At 42.4% G+C, this 16,044-nt stretch overlaps 1 long non-coding RNA gene across 5 annotated transcripts in view; it reads right to left on the reverse strand.

Annotated features, from left to right (window-relative positions):
* The window catches only part of LOC139057593 (uncharacterized), a 28,153-nt gene extending 21,565 nt beyond the window's left edge, over positions 1 to 6,588 (reverse strand). For 2 of the 5 annotated variants that reach the window (XR_011512926.1, XR_011512925.1), the window contains exons 1-2: positions 5,713 to 6,582; positions 2,238 to 2,559 (exon numbers count right to left, since the gene is read on the reverse strand). This is a non-coding gene — a long non-coding RNA (uncharacterized lncRNA). Of the gene's footprint in view, positions 1 to 2,237; positions 2,560 to 5,712 lie in introns of all 5 variants that reach the window. The other 3 variants (XR_011512923.1, XR_011512924.1, XR_011512922.1) reach the window with 3 other exon arrangements.
* Between the last annotated feature and the right edge of the window lie 9,456 nt (positions 6,589 to 16,044).

Below are 16,044 nucleotides of genomic sequence, written 5' to 3' on the forward strand. Positions count from 1 at the left end.
TTATAGCATTGCGGTACAGACGTTTTTTTTTTTATTACGTAGTGTTCGAAGTTTTTTATTGAACCATGGTTTAGATTTGTTGTTCGCTGCCGAAACGTACGGAATATATTTGTCTTTGTAAAGTATCCAGTTTTCGTTAACGGAATGTTGGGAAAAAGACGGAAAGAATGAGTCACTGTTGTCGTAAAAACAAAAGAAAAATATGCATTAAATAGTGATGAACATTCCCCATCTGAAAGAGGTTGTTGTTTGTCGCCTAGCAGAGAAATATCAGAAGTGTGACCGGGTATTAACGGTTGCTAAAATTTTTGCGGATTAGTCTTCAGGAGAGAAGGTAAGTTGTGAGCGAAGTACTTGTCTTTAGAAGTGCGTAAGGCTAAAGTGTACTCACTAAGGAAATATTTGTACTTGCTCCATGAGGACTCTCCCGATTTATAGCATTGCGGTACAGACGTTTTTTTTTTTTATTACGTAGTGTTCGAAGTTTTTTATTGAACCATGGTTTAGATTTGTCGTTCGCTGCCGAAACGTACGGAATATATTTGTCTTTGTAAAGTATCCAGTTTTCGTTAACGGAACGTTGGGAAAAAGACGGAAAGAATGAGTCACTGTTGATGGAAATGTAGTTAGCTTTGTTGTAATCCCGAATTTTTTTATGTTGAAACCCAGTGAATAACATGGGAATTCGGAGCGTCAGCTGAAGCAGCTTATGGTCACTGAAACCGTCAGAAATTAACACAGGACACACGGTTTCAGGTGCGGTAGTTAGTGCCAAATCTAAGAGGTTATTGTCACGGGTGGGTTGATTGATTACCTGAGAAAGATTTAAGTCCAAGGTTAATTCAATGAAATCGGTTGCGTGCTTGCACGACAATGACAAGCATGGCCAATTGATTTGGGGAAAATTGAAATCGCCAAGCAGATAAACATAACTAGTTGAACATTTCTGCATAGCAGTAACAATGCTTTCGCGTAGTTTATCAACAAATGGAAGGGACACTTCAGGGGGGCGGTAACAGACACCAACTAATATGTTTCCACAAATGGTTTGACAGGCAGCCCAGATAATCTCAAGTGATGAGGTGTCAACTTCATAAGAAGAAATCCTTTTATATATTGCAAGTAAGACACCACCGCCCTTTTTATCATTGTGGTCATGCCGATAAATGCTGAATATGTCACTTTCTATAAAAATTTCAGTATCTGAAACATCGTGGTGTAGCCATGTTTCTGTTAGAGCTAGAACGTCGGGTTTGCTATCTTCTATAAAGGAACAAAATATATCACGCTTATTTAGTATGCTGCGTATGTTAGTGTACGATATTGTGAGCAAACGAGATGATTCAGTAGAAGAGGGAAGTTTAGGGACCTGCGCCCCCGTAGATTTCTTTAGCTATCTGTTACATAATACGACGGTGTCTCTATCAACATTGTACATGTATTCCTTGTTGTTAATGCGCATCTTGTCAAGTGAAAGTTTGCAGGGTTTGTCCTGTGCTCTTGCATATTCTAACAGCTTTTTTCTTGCTAAGTGAGTGCTTGGCGCGAAATCCTCGCGGACAGATCAGCGGGAGCCTTTTAGCTTCCTTGCAGAAGCCAAAATATTCTGTTTGTCTTTAAATGTGACAAGCTTAGCAATTATTGGCCTGCATTTGTCATGAGCGAATCGACCAATTCTGTGCACTCGTTCAAACTGGTCGCCTGATAAAGTAAGCCCCAGCCTTTCAGCGCAGAGTTTGACGACGTTTTGCTCTGAAGTCGTCCAATCTTCACCGGACTCATCGCTGATGCCAAAAAACAGTAAATTTGATCTACGTAATCTGTTTTCGGCGTCCTCGCACCTTGAGGCTATGGTTTTTAACTGGCGTGAAAATGACTGGATGCCGTCAGGTATGTCTGTCCCAAAGGTTTCGCGTAGGCTAAGGGTGGACTTGAGAGTGGCGACTCTGTCCTTAAGGCATTTCACCTCAACATCTGTGGCGTCCTGCTTCTCTTTTATCCCCTTAAGCTCCACCAAAATTGCAGTTTGGCCTGCTGCTATCCTGCGTACAATGTCTAAAACAGAATCTTCAGGTCCAGGATTAAGTTCGACATCCCCAGACAGCATCAATCGCAACAAGTCGCACAAAGCAGCAGAGTGCGCGTTTGACACTGTCATAGAGCTCAATCGGGCACGACACCGCTATTAGACAGCGATTATTGCACTTATAGCCACTGGTATTGTCCAGGTAACTAACCTGTAACAACAGAAGCGGTGAGCGTCCCATTGTCGTAGCGGCGTCGTGCCCAGCAGAGAGCAGTTGTGGCGGGCTTTTATATTGCGCGCCGGATCCGATGTTCGTGCTGGTGCATTGCCCGCATTGCCAGGTGATGATTCCGTCATCCGCCAAAGCTGGTGCTGCACGTAGGCGCTCCCTCGTTCTGCGGTAGATCGACGATACCTTTGTTGACAGGGCTCGGCCAAGGGGACCACGCATGCGCGTCCAAGGTACGTGACACACCCACGGAGCCAAGTTCCAGAATGACGGGAGGCCGGCAGGTCAGCCCGAGCAGGAGGAACTGTTACAACAGAAGCGGTGAGCGTCCCATTGTCGTAGCGGCGTCGGCTCAACAGGCCAATGAGAGTGCTGACACGTGAGCTTGAAGCTCGCCAGATCCATCTAACAATTTGTGCGTCGTACATGACAGCATAATCAACATTTAATCATGGATTTATTTCAACTACCATGTAGGTCGACGTTGCTTCTTTAGTACTGATACTTTGTTGACCTCCCCCCCCCCTTTCTTCAAGGATACTTCTGACAGTGAAAAATAACACTGAATGTCCACATCAACAGGAACGGGCATAAGATGCAACCATTTGCGACCTTTCTAACAGAAGCTTGTATTGCCTCACTGGTGTCGGTGTTACCGCGCGAAAAAACCCAAGCTGCGCAAAAATAGAAATTGCTTATCAGGCTGCGGATTCGAACCACCGACCTCCGGATCGCGAGACCACCACGCTAACCGATTCAGCCACTGTCAGTTCATCAAACGCTGCCTTTAAGGTGGGTAAGTAGAAGCAGCGCAAGGCATGAGCCAATCACGGGCATCCCCTTCTTCCAGAGGAGGGAAAGGGTGTGTTCGTGTGTTTGCTCGCCCTACACCCGCAGTTTCCCACACCAGTTCAGGCCCAGCAGTCAGATGGGGAGGCCGCGTTTGGTCTGTTCTGCCAAAGAGCAGGCTGCATTGAAGGAATGGCAGTGGGAGCAGGCCACGTGTTGTGCGTTTGGCCAAAGAACAGGCAGTGTTTGATTGATGGCACCGGGAACTCATTCGAGAAAGGGGTCGACGTTGACGTGCCGCCCTCGCCGTGAGGAGTTACAAAGAGCCTCAGATCCCAAGCTTCGCTTGCACCCCGCTTCACAGCAGTGGAAGGGCAGTAACTTTTTTGGCCTCCATCCTTGTGTCATAGTCCAAGCATGCTCTTGCTAAATAGAATCATTCTTGGCAACTAAAGGTTAGTGTTTAAGTGCAATTAAAGCTCCTCATTGGAACAGTCTCCAGGACTTCAGAATTTCACGATAAGTAGAATACCATTTTGTTGGTAAGTACCACGGCAGAGATAGTGACCTATAGGTAGATAATGAAAGAGCCAGTATTCAGTAAAAACTTATAAATGTAAAAAAATTTGGCCTAGTCTAGTTTAGAGTAATTGGCAAACCTGTTTTTGCAGTCTTATACTAGTGAAGGTTTAGCACTACAGGACTGTGCCAGTTCCATTCCAACTACATCTGCCCAATTGATGCCATTATAGATTAACATTACTGAATATATTCTGCAATCACATTATTTATTCATAAATTACACTTGCGCAGGTAACATGCATGTACTGTCAAGAAGAGTAGATATGAGAGAGATTATACAGCTCGCAACGCACTGCAAAAATGAAAGGTCACAAAGCAAATATGTTCTTGTTAAAGAAGCATAACATTATCTGCAATGTTGTTAGAACTTCAAAAATAAGAATAAGTTTTTTGTTGAAAGGCACAACTAGTAAACAACTATAGTAAGAATTTCATTTAAAGTTGGAGAAATAGTACAACTCTTGGCATTCTGGGGAGTTAAAAAGAGTGGAATTAAGAAATCTCAACTTTGTCAAGTAGGAATGAAATGGAGGGCCCACCCCATTTTGCAACTTTACTGTGGACCAGTGTGTGCCAACATGGGAAGTAAGAAAAGAAATTTGGGTATTTCATGGTGCGTGTAGATCCATAGACTTTTGTTCCCAACGGTATCTTTTGATGACATGCCCAGTCTTTTTTTTTCTAGTCACTTGTTGCACTTTAATGCGATAAAATCTACTTGAACCTCTTGTGGTCGCAAGATCCGCAGGTGAGCTCGTTCCCTCAATCAGTTGCCACCACCCAGTCTCTACTCAACCATATCTTGTGAACAATATATACATCTTTGTTTTTTTTTCTGCCTCCTAGCATTTTGGGTGATATCCTGAGTGATGAAAACAAGCACTCCATAAAATCAGCAACATCTATCATTACAACAGATTCATAACAATAGTGCAGCCACTACATTGTTTTAGCTTTCCATACTAAATAAACTCACTGGGTCTGCGTTAGTGTGGGCAGGGGTAAGCTTGCACACGTAAGTTTTTGGTAACATTCATAACAAAGCAAACAAGCTTTCAGGACTATAAACCTTTGAGTCACATCAGCTACGTGGGAGCAAAATATACATTCAAAAAACAGGAAAAATAGGCACACTGTTATGTGCCACTAATCCTTTCCTAAAAAGCTGCAAGAATTTTAGGCGGTTTTGATAGAACTATAGCATGGCACAAAACTGATGGTGCTGTGCATTTGGTCACTGCAAGCAGCTGTACATTGTTAACCTCTCTGGCCAATCATGTCTGCTGCAGAAGCATCCCCAGTATGTCTCCCAATTTCAAGATACTTGATTTAGTGCAGTATCACTCTTTGTTGACCTTTTTATCAGACTGACGCAGACTACATGGTATAAAAAATTGGGCACTGAAAGCACCATGCCCCGCTCTGCTTTAATTGTTTCGCTTAAATCTTTTGTGTACCCAGCAGAAATTCTAGATTCTAAGTTTTTGTTTTAAATGTAACAAACCTCGTCAAATTTGGTGCAGTGGTTGCCGAGAAAAACGAATACTCCGTTTACATGTATTTAGATTGGAACACCCGAGCTAAAACTTCCTCTTAAACGCGCCCGCCACGCGGAGGCACTGCCGAGCCCAAACCGAAGGAGCAGTACGGGATCCACATTTTCTCTGCTGGAGGCACCGCCAAATTATACTGAACAAAGAAACGTTGCGTACCCTTAGTACACGTACAAATTTCCTCTTTATAGCGACAATGTAGGGGACTGCGGCTTGCACTGGCAGCCGGCTTTACCTATGCGCCGCCAGTCTGGTTCCTCAGACGTGTAACGATTGCGACAGTGTACGCGGCGCAAAAAGCACCTGGGACTCCTGCAAGACCAGACAAAACCTTGCCTATGTGCATTATCTAACTCCTTCTCATTACCGTTAAACAAAACTCGAGAACGCAGTAAAGAATTTCGTATTGAGCTGAGAGTACGCTGCACAAGGTCTACTGAAAGACGGAACTTTTAACGACAGCTTCTAGGCTAACTTCAAGATGCATCGATAAGTAACTGTTCAATAACTGTAGAATAAATACGTCCACTTGCCTGTCTGTTCACGCCAATACCGCAAGCTCTTTTCAGAAGCACGAGACGGGCGCTGAAAAGCGTCGAGACATTTCATTCGGCGAAATTAACCGCTTGCATTTCCAATGCAGCGAAAAATCAAGTGAACGATTAGAGTGTATTAACGACTTCGACGATGCAATCGGCCATTTTGGGAAGCTTTAGGCATGGATCGGCTTGGCTATTAGCCCCGAGAACGAACACGAGCGGCGCTGCGAGCGCCGCTCGCGTGACGTCAGGGCACGGACTCGCGCCTGTCGTCTGCTACAGTTCGGGCGTTGTCCGGGCGCTTTCTGCGGTGTTTTCGTTTGTTCGCCCTCGTTCTCTCTGCTTGTATACTTATGGTGGTCGTCTCAAATATATTTTTACGACGTCTTCCTTTGCGAACATTTATTCAAAGAGCTAAGTTCTTAGACAACAATGCAGCTCTCGAAGGCAACGCTACAGTGCCAGCCGAAGCGACGCAGACCAGCCCATTGCGGGTTTTTCATACGCGGATAGACAATCACAAAAGCATAGCCTATAGGAATCCAGTTATGATACCATACCTGCCGCGGTGCAACAAGTATGTCACAAAGCTGGCTATATATGACTTCTACAGCAGTCACGTTGATTTTATTCCGCTAAAACAGGTTTGCTCACGACGAGTAGTTCATAGTATAATATCGAATTTTTGCATTTCCTCACAGAAACGCTCGGCAGTAGCACGGGGACTTAACTAATACTGGAGCTTAGATTCTACACGCCTCACTTGCTTCTTTACCTGCTTGTCAACATTAGGCGGTTCTTCACATGTTTATTTTTTTTAAGCGGCGGAAACTTGAAGTAAAGTTAATGAAGGCTTACAGCTATTTACAGAGTACTAATAGGAATGTACCAATATATATTCCCTTTTCCGTGCTACACGTTCAACTCGCCTCTTTAGAGCGCGTTTGCTAATGATTAATAATGTATGTTATGTTCCTCTTTTTTGTCTATGTTACCTAGTGTATATCATTTATTTATTTCAATGCCGCAGTGTGTTTTGCATTGTTATTGTGGAAATATTTTACTGTTCTTTCATATATTGTATAACTGCAATGTTTTATGGCCACTAAATAAATGTAATTTATATGGCGCTTGATGTGTTACCCCATGCAGCCATATCGTACCTAAGGGGGTGAGGTTACCTCAAGCCACGTCTGTGCGGCTTTTTTCCCTCATCCACCTCCATTTACCACTCCGCTGTACATGTGTGTGTGTAAATGGAAATTAATAAATCAAATCAAACTCACTTGAGAAATTTACGGGTGCTTGTTGCTTGAGGAATATACATGACGAATCTGTTTGGCGAACAGACACAGGCTGCTCGGCCCAATTTTTTTAGTGAAGCATGCCTGCTGGACCGCATAGCTGCAGCCAGAAAGACGTCGAAGCGTCAATGACTAGTAGTATGGGACATATTCAAGATATCGAAATTCCCCCGGTGGAGGGTCAGAAATCAAGTGAAAGTATATGCAAGGCTTGTGGTGCTTTCTTTATGAATGTTTGCGATTGGATTGGAGCAAACTTAATTTAGCCTTAATTTATGTACCGACGAAGCGAATTGTTATCCGTTTGTATAATTAAATAACGCTGGATCGAGACATTGTGAGACAGAAGGTGCTTGAATTTTCCTTTTGTAGGCAATCTAAGCTGCGGTGTAGTAGCTCGAGAATACTTTAGCCATTCCAGTTGGCGCTGTAAAAAAATGCTTTATGGTTTTAATTCAAAGTTGTAGTGAACTGATGGGTTTCGTGAACATAGCGTGCCTCGCCATACGGACAGTCGATTGCTACCGTTACGTGATCAGGGGTGTGCCATATTGTCGATAAAGGCTACTGAGGGCCACTATGAAACATTTCATCACTTTCAATTGAGTGGCTCTCGATCTTAATAACGAAACTTTTCTCTCAGGTGATTGCTACTATGGTGTTTGTGAATTAACTATGTAAATACTCTACATGACGCGCCGTCGTGTTAGCAGCCATGAGCAATTCGTTTTTTGGAGGCCTGTTTCAGAGGGGGATGAAAGTAGCAGCAAACTTTTTCATAAGAAATGCGCGCCTAATTTTTTACGCAACAATGAATGGCTATATTTGAATAGAACAACACACCAGAGTAATAGGAATCGTGATGACAGCTTCGCTGGGCAGTGTCTTTCTAACATCGGATAACATGTTGACGCCAATTACCAAATTTTTCTTATCTCATAGCTAAATACTAAATGAATGTTAAGTGTTTAGCGAAGCATCATACACAACTTCGTGCGTTGAATTTGCAGATATTCTTTTTTTAGTCAAAATCTACCGATAGACACGGCGCATATATGTGTTGCAAAACCTAGTAGACCCCTTTAACGCTACTTAGCTTGCGATATCCAAGCCGCAAAGTTTCTCGACTCACACGCCTTTGAAGAGGAAACTGTGGTTAAGGTATGGCAGCTGAAAGAAGCCGACGTATTCTTCAATACGTACGGCTCGAGCCACCCATACCTCAAGCATACACGAAGGGAACGAGCGCGCGCGGCAGCCGAGCGAGCCGGAGCGAGCGGCGTCTTGGCCGTGACGTCACTCGCGAGAGGGCGTCACTCCTAATTCTCGCCGCTAATAGATGCGCACAACCTTTGGAAGCAACTTTCTTCTTCTTTTTTTTTTGTCGCCAGACAAAAATCGCTGTGTTAATCTTTTTTTTTTTTTACAGAGAAGATATGTTTATATTAAGGGTATGGTGGCTAGCATACACTCTTAAGCATAATTACACCCTCTTGCCACACAACGATAATCGTCATCTGCTTGTCCGCATTTCCTTTCTTTAACGCGGCGAGCCCGGTACTTTCCAGTAACGAACGGCATGCGCGTTATCATTCCCGACAGGAAAGTAACGGGCAATGCTATCATGCTGATAACGCGTGTGCCGTTCGTTAGTGTAAACGCCGCCAGAAGTGAGGAACAATTCCGTGTGTCTTGAATGACGCTTGTACAGTTATCAGTCAAACCGCCTAATGTTGCCACTTCTCTGCTGTGCTTATGTGGGCTTTTTTCTAACCTTTCACAGTGGGTGCAGCATGTCCAGAACCACAGCGTCCTGCAGTCTATCCTGTTGCACGGGACTGGTGGCCACGCATCGTTACACAACTTCCCAAATAACAATAAGAGTCAGTTTGGCACTTAGTAGAGCAGTATACGAGGGATAAAAAAAAAATGTGATTGTTCCGCAAATATGTTCCGCAAACATATATTTCTCTATCATTCTTCTAGAGGTAATTCAAAAAACGAAACTATAGTCGGATGCAACTTAAGTATGCAGCGAAGCCCCGCCCACGGCCTCATAACCACCAGCCACTGTTCCTCTGCGAGGCTGCAAATAATTCATACTTCAAACTTTTCCTGTTAGGTAAATAAGGCGGTGACCACAAAAATAAAATTATTAGCGCAAAATTTTATACATTTTCCCTCGCTTATTAAAGTATAATGGCGAAAGTCGAATTCTTTTCGAACTGAAAATTATAAAATGCTTGCTTTGCTGCAACTATTTGTTTTCAAGTTTCAGTGCAGTTGGCAGTGAAGTTTCATGAGTAAAACGGGTTCAGCAGTGAAATGAACTGTACCGCAGACTTTTGAAGAGTGAAATGCTCAGACTCCATACACTTTGTCCATGCCTGTTGCACACCTCACTGCTTCCACCGATGAAAAGGCTCTTCAAGAACAGCAGACTCTCCGGATCTATCAAGTAGGATGCATTGTTGAAAAGGCCACATGACGATGATTTTGTTTGCTTTTGTGATTGGCTGGCTAAGCAACACAACCCCGCGCGGTTCACGTGCCATGGTTGCTATGTATTCTACTATAGAAATCTTTAATTTACATTTTCACTTGTTTACTTGTTCTTAATAGAGTTCTTCCTGCAGTTCTTTCCAGCGTGAGTCCATTTGATGTGGTTCCTTGTTTGCCATGTAAAGGAGAGGTGCATCTCACAGGCCTTATGTGTCTTTATGGTGAATGGTGGGCATTATTCATATTTGTATAATAAAGGTACCCTTCCCCTAATTTGCATAGGAAGGAGACCTAAGGTTGTCCCCCCCCCCCTCGAAAAAAATTACAGCGTACGCGCCTGCCCTGTTGCCATTGATGAAACGACACAGAGGAATGCATAGAGCAAACTTTAGAGTCGGAAGGCTCGCATCGATGTCACTGGTTGTCCTTTCCCATTGTGCACCATTAAAAGCACTCATTGGAGTTAAAACAATGTTTGACTAGTTGCTAACATATTTCATAGTTTCCTTCCAGCGCAGACCCTCACTCTAGAATGCTGCAGGTCACACTGAACATTAATTTCCAAGTTTCAGTGCACTTCCTGAACCGCCCCCACTGCCAGATCCATCGACAGTAATTTTGGGTAGTTATTCCCATAAAACTTCTGGGTTCCTTGCCTTGGCACTCAACCTCAGTACACTGTAGCTACTAGTATAGGTGAGAAAATTATGCCGTATAAACAGAATGAAAGGCAATTTCCTAAACATGCAAAAGCATGCAAGTTCCTTCAACGCGCAAAAAGCATGGATAGCAGGCATATTTCTAATTTAGTGTGTTCACTGTGTGAAAGCTTACATTTACATATATGGAAGCATAGAACGAATGTTTCAAAGCATTAATTACATCCTTGAGCTTAATAATTAACATTAAAAATTCCATATAATTTGGGCAATTTAATCTTACACATAAAACCAATTCATTCAGTTTTGCAGACACTAAGTGGGATCACAAGTTTCATTATGTCTTTTGGAAGAACGACACAGGAACATATTTTCTGCTGCAAAATGTTTTCCTGTAAAACATCTAATTGGGAAGAAAAGCATTCTAAAACAATACAAGGTTTTCAACTTACTTATCCCAAATGAAATATGCAGTAATCTTTGCCAGTCTGTCTTTTATAGTTCTTTTAACAAAGAAATTATTGCCATGTGATGCTTTGTGCACTACACACAAAATTCAGTGAATGACAATGTCATTCATGCTTAAAATAAAAAAGAACACTGCTTCCCCAAGTGTTGCTAGCGGCTACTTCCTAATATAGGTTATAGGCACTCAAAGTTCAAAATTTTCGAGTGGAAATAAGAGTGAAGAAAGGCAGATAAGGAGGTTAAAGTGAAAACACTGTATTAGGCACACCTGCAACTAATAGAGAAGAAAACTCAACTAACAACTCCATGGAGGTAATAGCAGAAGTGTCAAAGTATGGAAGAAAATAAACGAAGCACTAAATCGGAAGTCAGTCGATACACAAACGGATACGTTGAACATTGATTGCACTTTTGTAGGTGGTACAGAACTTGCAGACCATTTTAACAATTTTTTTGTTAAAGTTGGATGCATAGATCACGACATTCAAGATACAATGCATGCCGCTTCATTAAGAGAATCTTTATTCCTAAAGCCTACTAGCATCCCTGAGATGATTACAACATTTCTATCCTTGAAGAATAGCCATAGTCGATACGTCGATGATTTAGAAATTAGGCCAATTAAGTACGTCGTAGACTTACTTGCAACTGCAGTAATGTACATTTTTAATATTTTCCTGTCAACCGGAGTTTTCCTGCGTAATATGCAGGTAGCGAGAGTAATAGTTCACAAAGGAGGTGACAAAAATAATATGGGCAATTATCGGCCAGTATCTATACTTCCTGTGCTATCAAAGGGACTCGAAAAAATTTTTAACTTTCATATCGATAATTTTTCGCAAAAACATAGCCTGCTAACCGACTGTCAACACGGGTTTAAGAAAAAGCGGTATACGGAAACTGCTTTAAGTATACAGAAGAAGCTTATTCTAGAGAACACTGAAAAAAATTTTCTGACTTTAGGGTTATACTTAGACTTCAGCAAAGCCTTTGATAGGGTCAACCAGAAATTGCTGCTGATAAAGCTGGAAACATATGGCTTCCGAGGAATAACACTTGAACTTATCTGATCTTATTTAGAAAGCCGACGTCAGTTTGCTGAAATTAATGAGAACAGATCGCAGATAAAATCTTTGACAGCGGGTGTGCCCCAAGGTAGCATTCTTGGCCTGATACTTTTCCTGTATTACATTAGTGATATTGTACAAGTGAGCGATATGTGTAAATTTGTCCGTATGCAGATGATTGCTCTGTTTTCTTTACAGGTAAAGATTTAAAAGAAATAACACCTATAGCAAGCTCCGTTTGTTATGGACTTCGAGCATGGTCTAAGGCAAACGGCCTCATCCTCAATGAAACCAAAACAAAATGCGTTGTTTTTCATGCTCTGGGAAGTTTTACTACATTGTCAGATAATATTGTGTGGGGTCTGTATAAAATTAACATTACGTCATCCATAAAAACCCTAGGCATAATACTCACAGAGCATATGTCCTGGAATGAACACGTTAGTCATATTTGCTCAAAGGTATGAAAAGTTGTTGGTGTGTTAAATTGCAATTGAAGTGCATTACCTTTTCAAGTTAAGCGTCTCATTTATCATGCTCTTCTCCATCCACACCTCAGTTACTGTTCACTTATATAGGGTATCACTACAGCGCAAAATATTCAAATGCTGGAAATACTTCATGAGAAAGCAATTCGGGCGATAGCGAACGTTTGTTTTTTCGAGCATACGCAAGAGCTTTTCCAACAAAACAGAATAATCAGAGCCCGTGACATATATAAATTCAAAACATTACTAAGCTATAGAAATGCTATGCTGGGAAAACTCGATTCATTCCTAGCTCCGGCAACTCTACAACAAAATAGAAGTGCATATTCATATCGTCACCAGGCACCATGGCAGATCCCTTTTTCACATACTAAATATGGCTGCCAATGCCTTAAACATACACTACCTTCCCTACTTAACTATTTTAACCAACATGTTGATGTGTTATCTCTAAACATAACTAAAATATTGGATTTGTTCTTATAGATGTGTATTGTCAACTGCTCCAACAGTTCCGTAGAACTTGTCATATATTCTCATTTTGTTTATACGTTCACACTAGTAACTACTATTCCTAGAATCCAGGTTTCCACTGCAGTGATTGTGCCCGAACCACGTGGCAGGGTTTCGTGTCGTAAACTGGATGCTGCAAAGGGCGTCTTCACGTTTGTTAAAATTCAAGGATGTGACGACGCCCTGGGCTACGTTGCCGAGATGTCTGTCGCGAAAGCAGCAGCCTATATGCAGATTTTTCTTTTTTTATGTTTTTTAACATAGATGCACATATATATTTGCAAGTATGTAAAATAATTTCTAAAAAAAAAGAACGTTTCCTGATGGTAACTTGTGTTTATTGTAAACTTCTGTGAAATTTGTTATATCTATATATGTATGTGTGTGTATGTATATATGTGTATATATGTATACATATATTGTTTTTGCATTCTTATTTATTTATTTATTTTACAATACTGCAGGCCATCGTCGGGCCCATGCAGGAGTGGTTACAGTGGGCAAGGCAGCACCCGAAGGATGCAGTCACGGCTAAACCTGTTCGTCTTTTTCATGCAGGTCTTTGCCTCGTGCATCGACACTGCTTCTTTTCATCCCGTCGACTGTCAGTATGCTGCGCCGTGGAATGAACGACATCACCATGTGCCAGTGACGATGCTCTTCCATGCCAACACTGGATTTCGCAACGACACCGATGGCTGCTGCAATGAACGTTGTCGGCATTCGCCATGGCTATCCCAAGTAACATCGACATCATCAAATTTCATGGAAACCGCCCCTCAAGATTTCTTCGCCAGTGGGCAAGGCAGCACCCGAAGGATGCAGTCACGGCTAAACCTGTTCGTCTTTTTCATGCAGGTCTTTGCCTCGTGCATCGACACTGCTTCTTTTCATCCCGTCGACTGTCAGTATGCTGCGCCGTGGAATGAACGACATCACCATGTGCCAGTGACGATGCTCTTCCATGCCAACACTGGATTTCGCAACGACACCGATGGCTGCTGCAATGAACGTTGTCGGCATTCGCCATGGCTATCCCAAGTAACATCGACATCATCAAATTTCATGGAAACCGCCCCTCAAGATTTCTTCGCCAGTGGGCAAGGCAGCACCCGAAGGATGCAGTCACGGCTAAACCTGTTCGTCTTTTTCATGCAGGTTAGTAGATATCGCAATTCCTGTGAATTTAAAAGCGATTCCCTCTGTTTGGTTGTGCTGCCTTGCCCAGGCGTCTTGCTTGAATGTTTTGCTGAGTGTTTTGACTCATTTTGTCTGCTTGCACTGTTGTTAAGCGGGGACGTTGAGCTTAATCCTGGCCCAGGGATAGCAGACCAACTCGAAGAAATTCTCCGAAATCAAAAAGCTTCTTCATGTGAACTAAAGGCTATCGGAGTTAAGCTAGACTCGCACATTACCTCGACAAACGTGAGATTGTCTTCCATTGAAGGTAAACTGGAAGTGCTTTCACAGACAGCTAAAAGGATGGAGACATGCGAGCAAACGCTTGTGGAACTAAACGAAGAGATTGCTTCACTAAGGAGAAATGTGGACAACATTGAAAATTATTCTCGACGAAACAATCTGCTCGTGTATGGGATTCAGGAGTCTGAAGCAGAGACGGTAAATAGTCTTAAGGAACATATTCTAACAGAAATTTTTGAACGTAAACTTGAAATAAAAGTAGAGAGCCTAGAAAGTTTACACCGCCTAGGAAGAAAAGCGGTAGGGAAAGCGCGTCCGGTGATTATAAGGTTTTTTGACTTCACTGAAAAAGCGGAACTTCTCAGAAATGCTTCGAAGCTGAAGGGAACTCAAACGTACATTTCGGAAGACTTCTCACCTAGGCTAAGAACAATTAGAAAGCTGCTCTGGGCTACTGCTAAAGATAAGGCGCCTGAGGATAAAGTGTACCTTAAGTATGATAAATTAGTCATTAACAAAGAGGTCTACGCGTGGGACGAAAAGAAAAATCAAAGGTTTAAAGTACCTGAAGCCGCTTCACGCGGTATTGATCACAGTTATGAGAGCGGTGTAACGCAAGCCTCACAACCGGGGAAAAATGCAGGTCGTCCGCGAAGGAAACACGCCAATGCTTCTAGTACTTGACAAGCCACAGGTTCAGAATCACTGTCTTTTTTTTACGCACATGGTTCTTCGAATCAAGCGAAGCATAAACCACCATCGATTAATATTAATGCCGGTAGTTGTCGTGATGTCAAGACGACCCCATCGCCAGATACGTGCCAGTTACGTGTGATATCCCTGAATGCTAGAAGCATTGTAAACAAAATAGATAGCCTTGAAGTTCTGCTCATTTCTTACGATCCTCACCTACTGGTGATTTCCGAGACATGGTTACATAGCGGTATTCTTGATGAAGAAATTGTGCCACCGGACTACGTCATATACAGACGCGATCGCGGCTCACGTGGTGGAGGCGTTGCTGTGATTGCGAAACGTGCAGTAAGCGTAACGCTGCTTGAACAAATTGATCAGCATGAAAGTTTGTTGTTGCACGTTACTGCGCATGGTCTCACTTTTCTTCTTTGTGCTGTGTATCGTGCCCCTGATGCAGCGGATTCTTTCATGTATAGTTTATTTGACCGCTTACTGCCTTACCAAAACAGGAACTTAATTATTACCGGTGATTTTAATTTCCCTGCTATTGATTGGGATAAACCGTATTATGGCCTGTCTGCCTCATGTGATATTATTCTTGATCTGATGTTTTCTTTAAACCTTAAGCAAACCGTTCATGCATACACCAGAGAGACATCTGTCTTAGACCTTTTCTTTGTTAGTCAAACCTTTTTTGATGGAGTGCTTAGTGTTGAAGCTGGAATCTCGGACCATCGTCTCTTGTTCTTCTGTTGTGTTTCGTCAGTTGTTGCCGGGAAGCGACCGATTAAAATGATCAAGGACTACGCACGCGCTGACGATAACGCAATCATCGACTCTTTACAATCACAGTTAGATAACCCTAGCAGCGATGACCTTCATAGTTTATGGCAGCACTTTAAGAATACAGTACAGTATACTATAGAACATTTTGTTCCCCTTAGAAAGGTTTGTATTAATCGCCGCAATCCTTGGATAAGTCGCGAAATTATTCAAATGAAACGTAAAGTAAGGCGCTGTAGGAAGAAAAAATTACCTTGTCCGCAACACTTCCAGGTTCTAAAAGAGGAACTTGCCTATAAGTTAAAACTAGCAAAGTCAAGTTATTTTGACACGACGCTCCCCGAATTTATCAGAAGTGATCCCCAAAAATTTTGGAATTTCCTAGGTCGCAGTACTGACCACTTGACCAAAATTCAAGTTAATA

This window comes from Dermacentor albipictus, chromosome 3 (assembly GCF_038994185.2).
Source record: "Dermacentor albipictus isolate Rhodes 1998 colony chromosome 3, USDA_Dalb.pri_finalv2, whole genome shotgun sequence".
NCBI lineage: Eukaryota > Metazoa > Arthropoda > Arachnida > Ixodida > Ixodidae > Dermacentor > Dermacentor albipictus.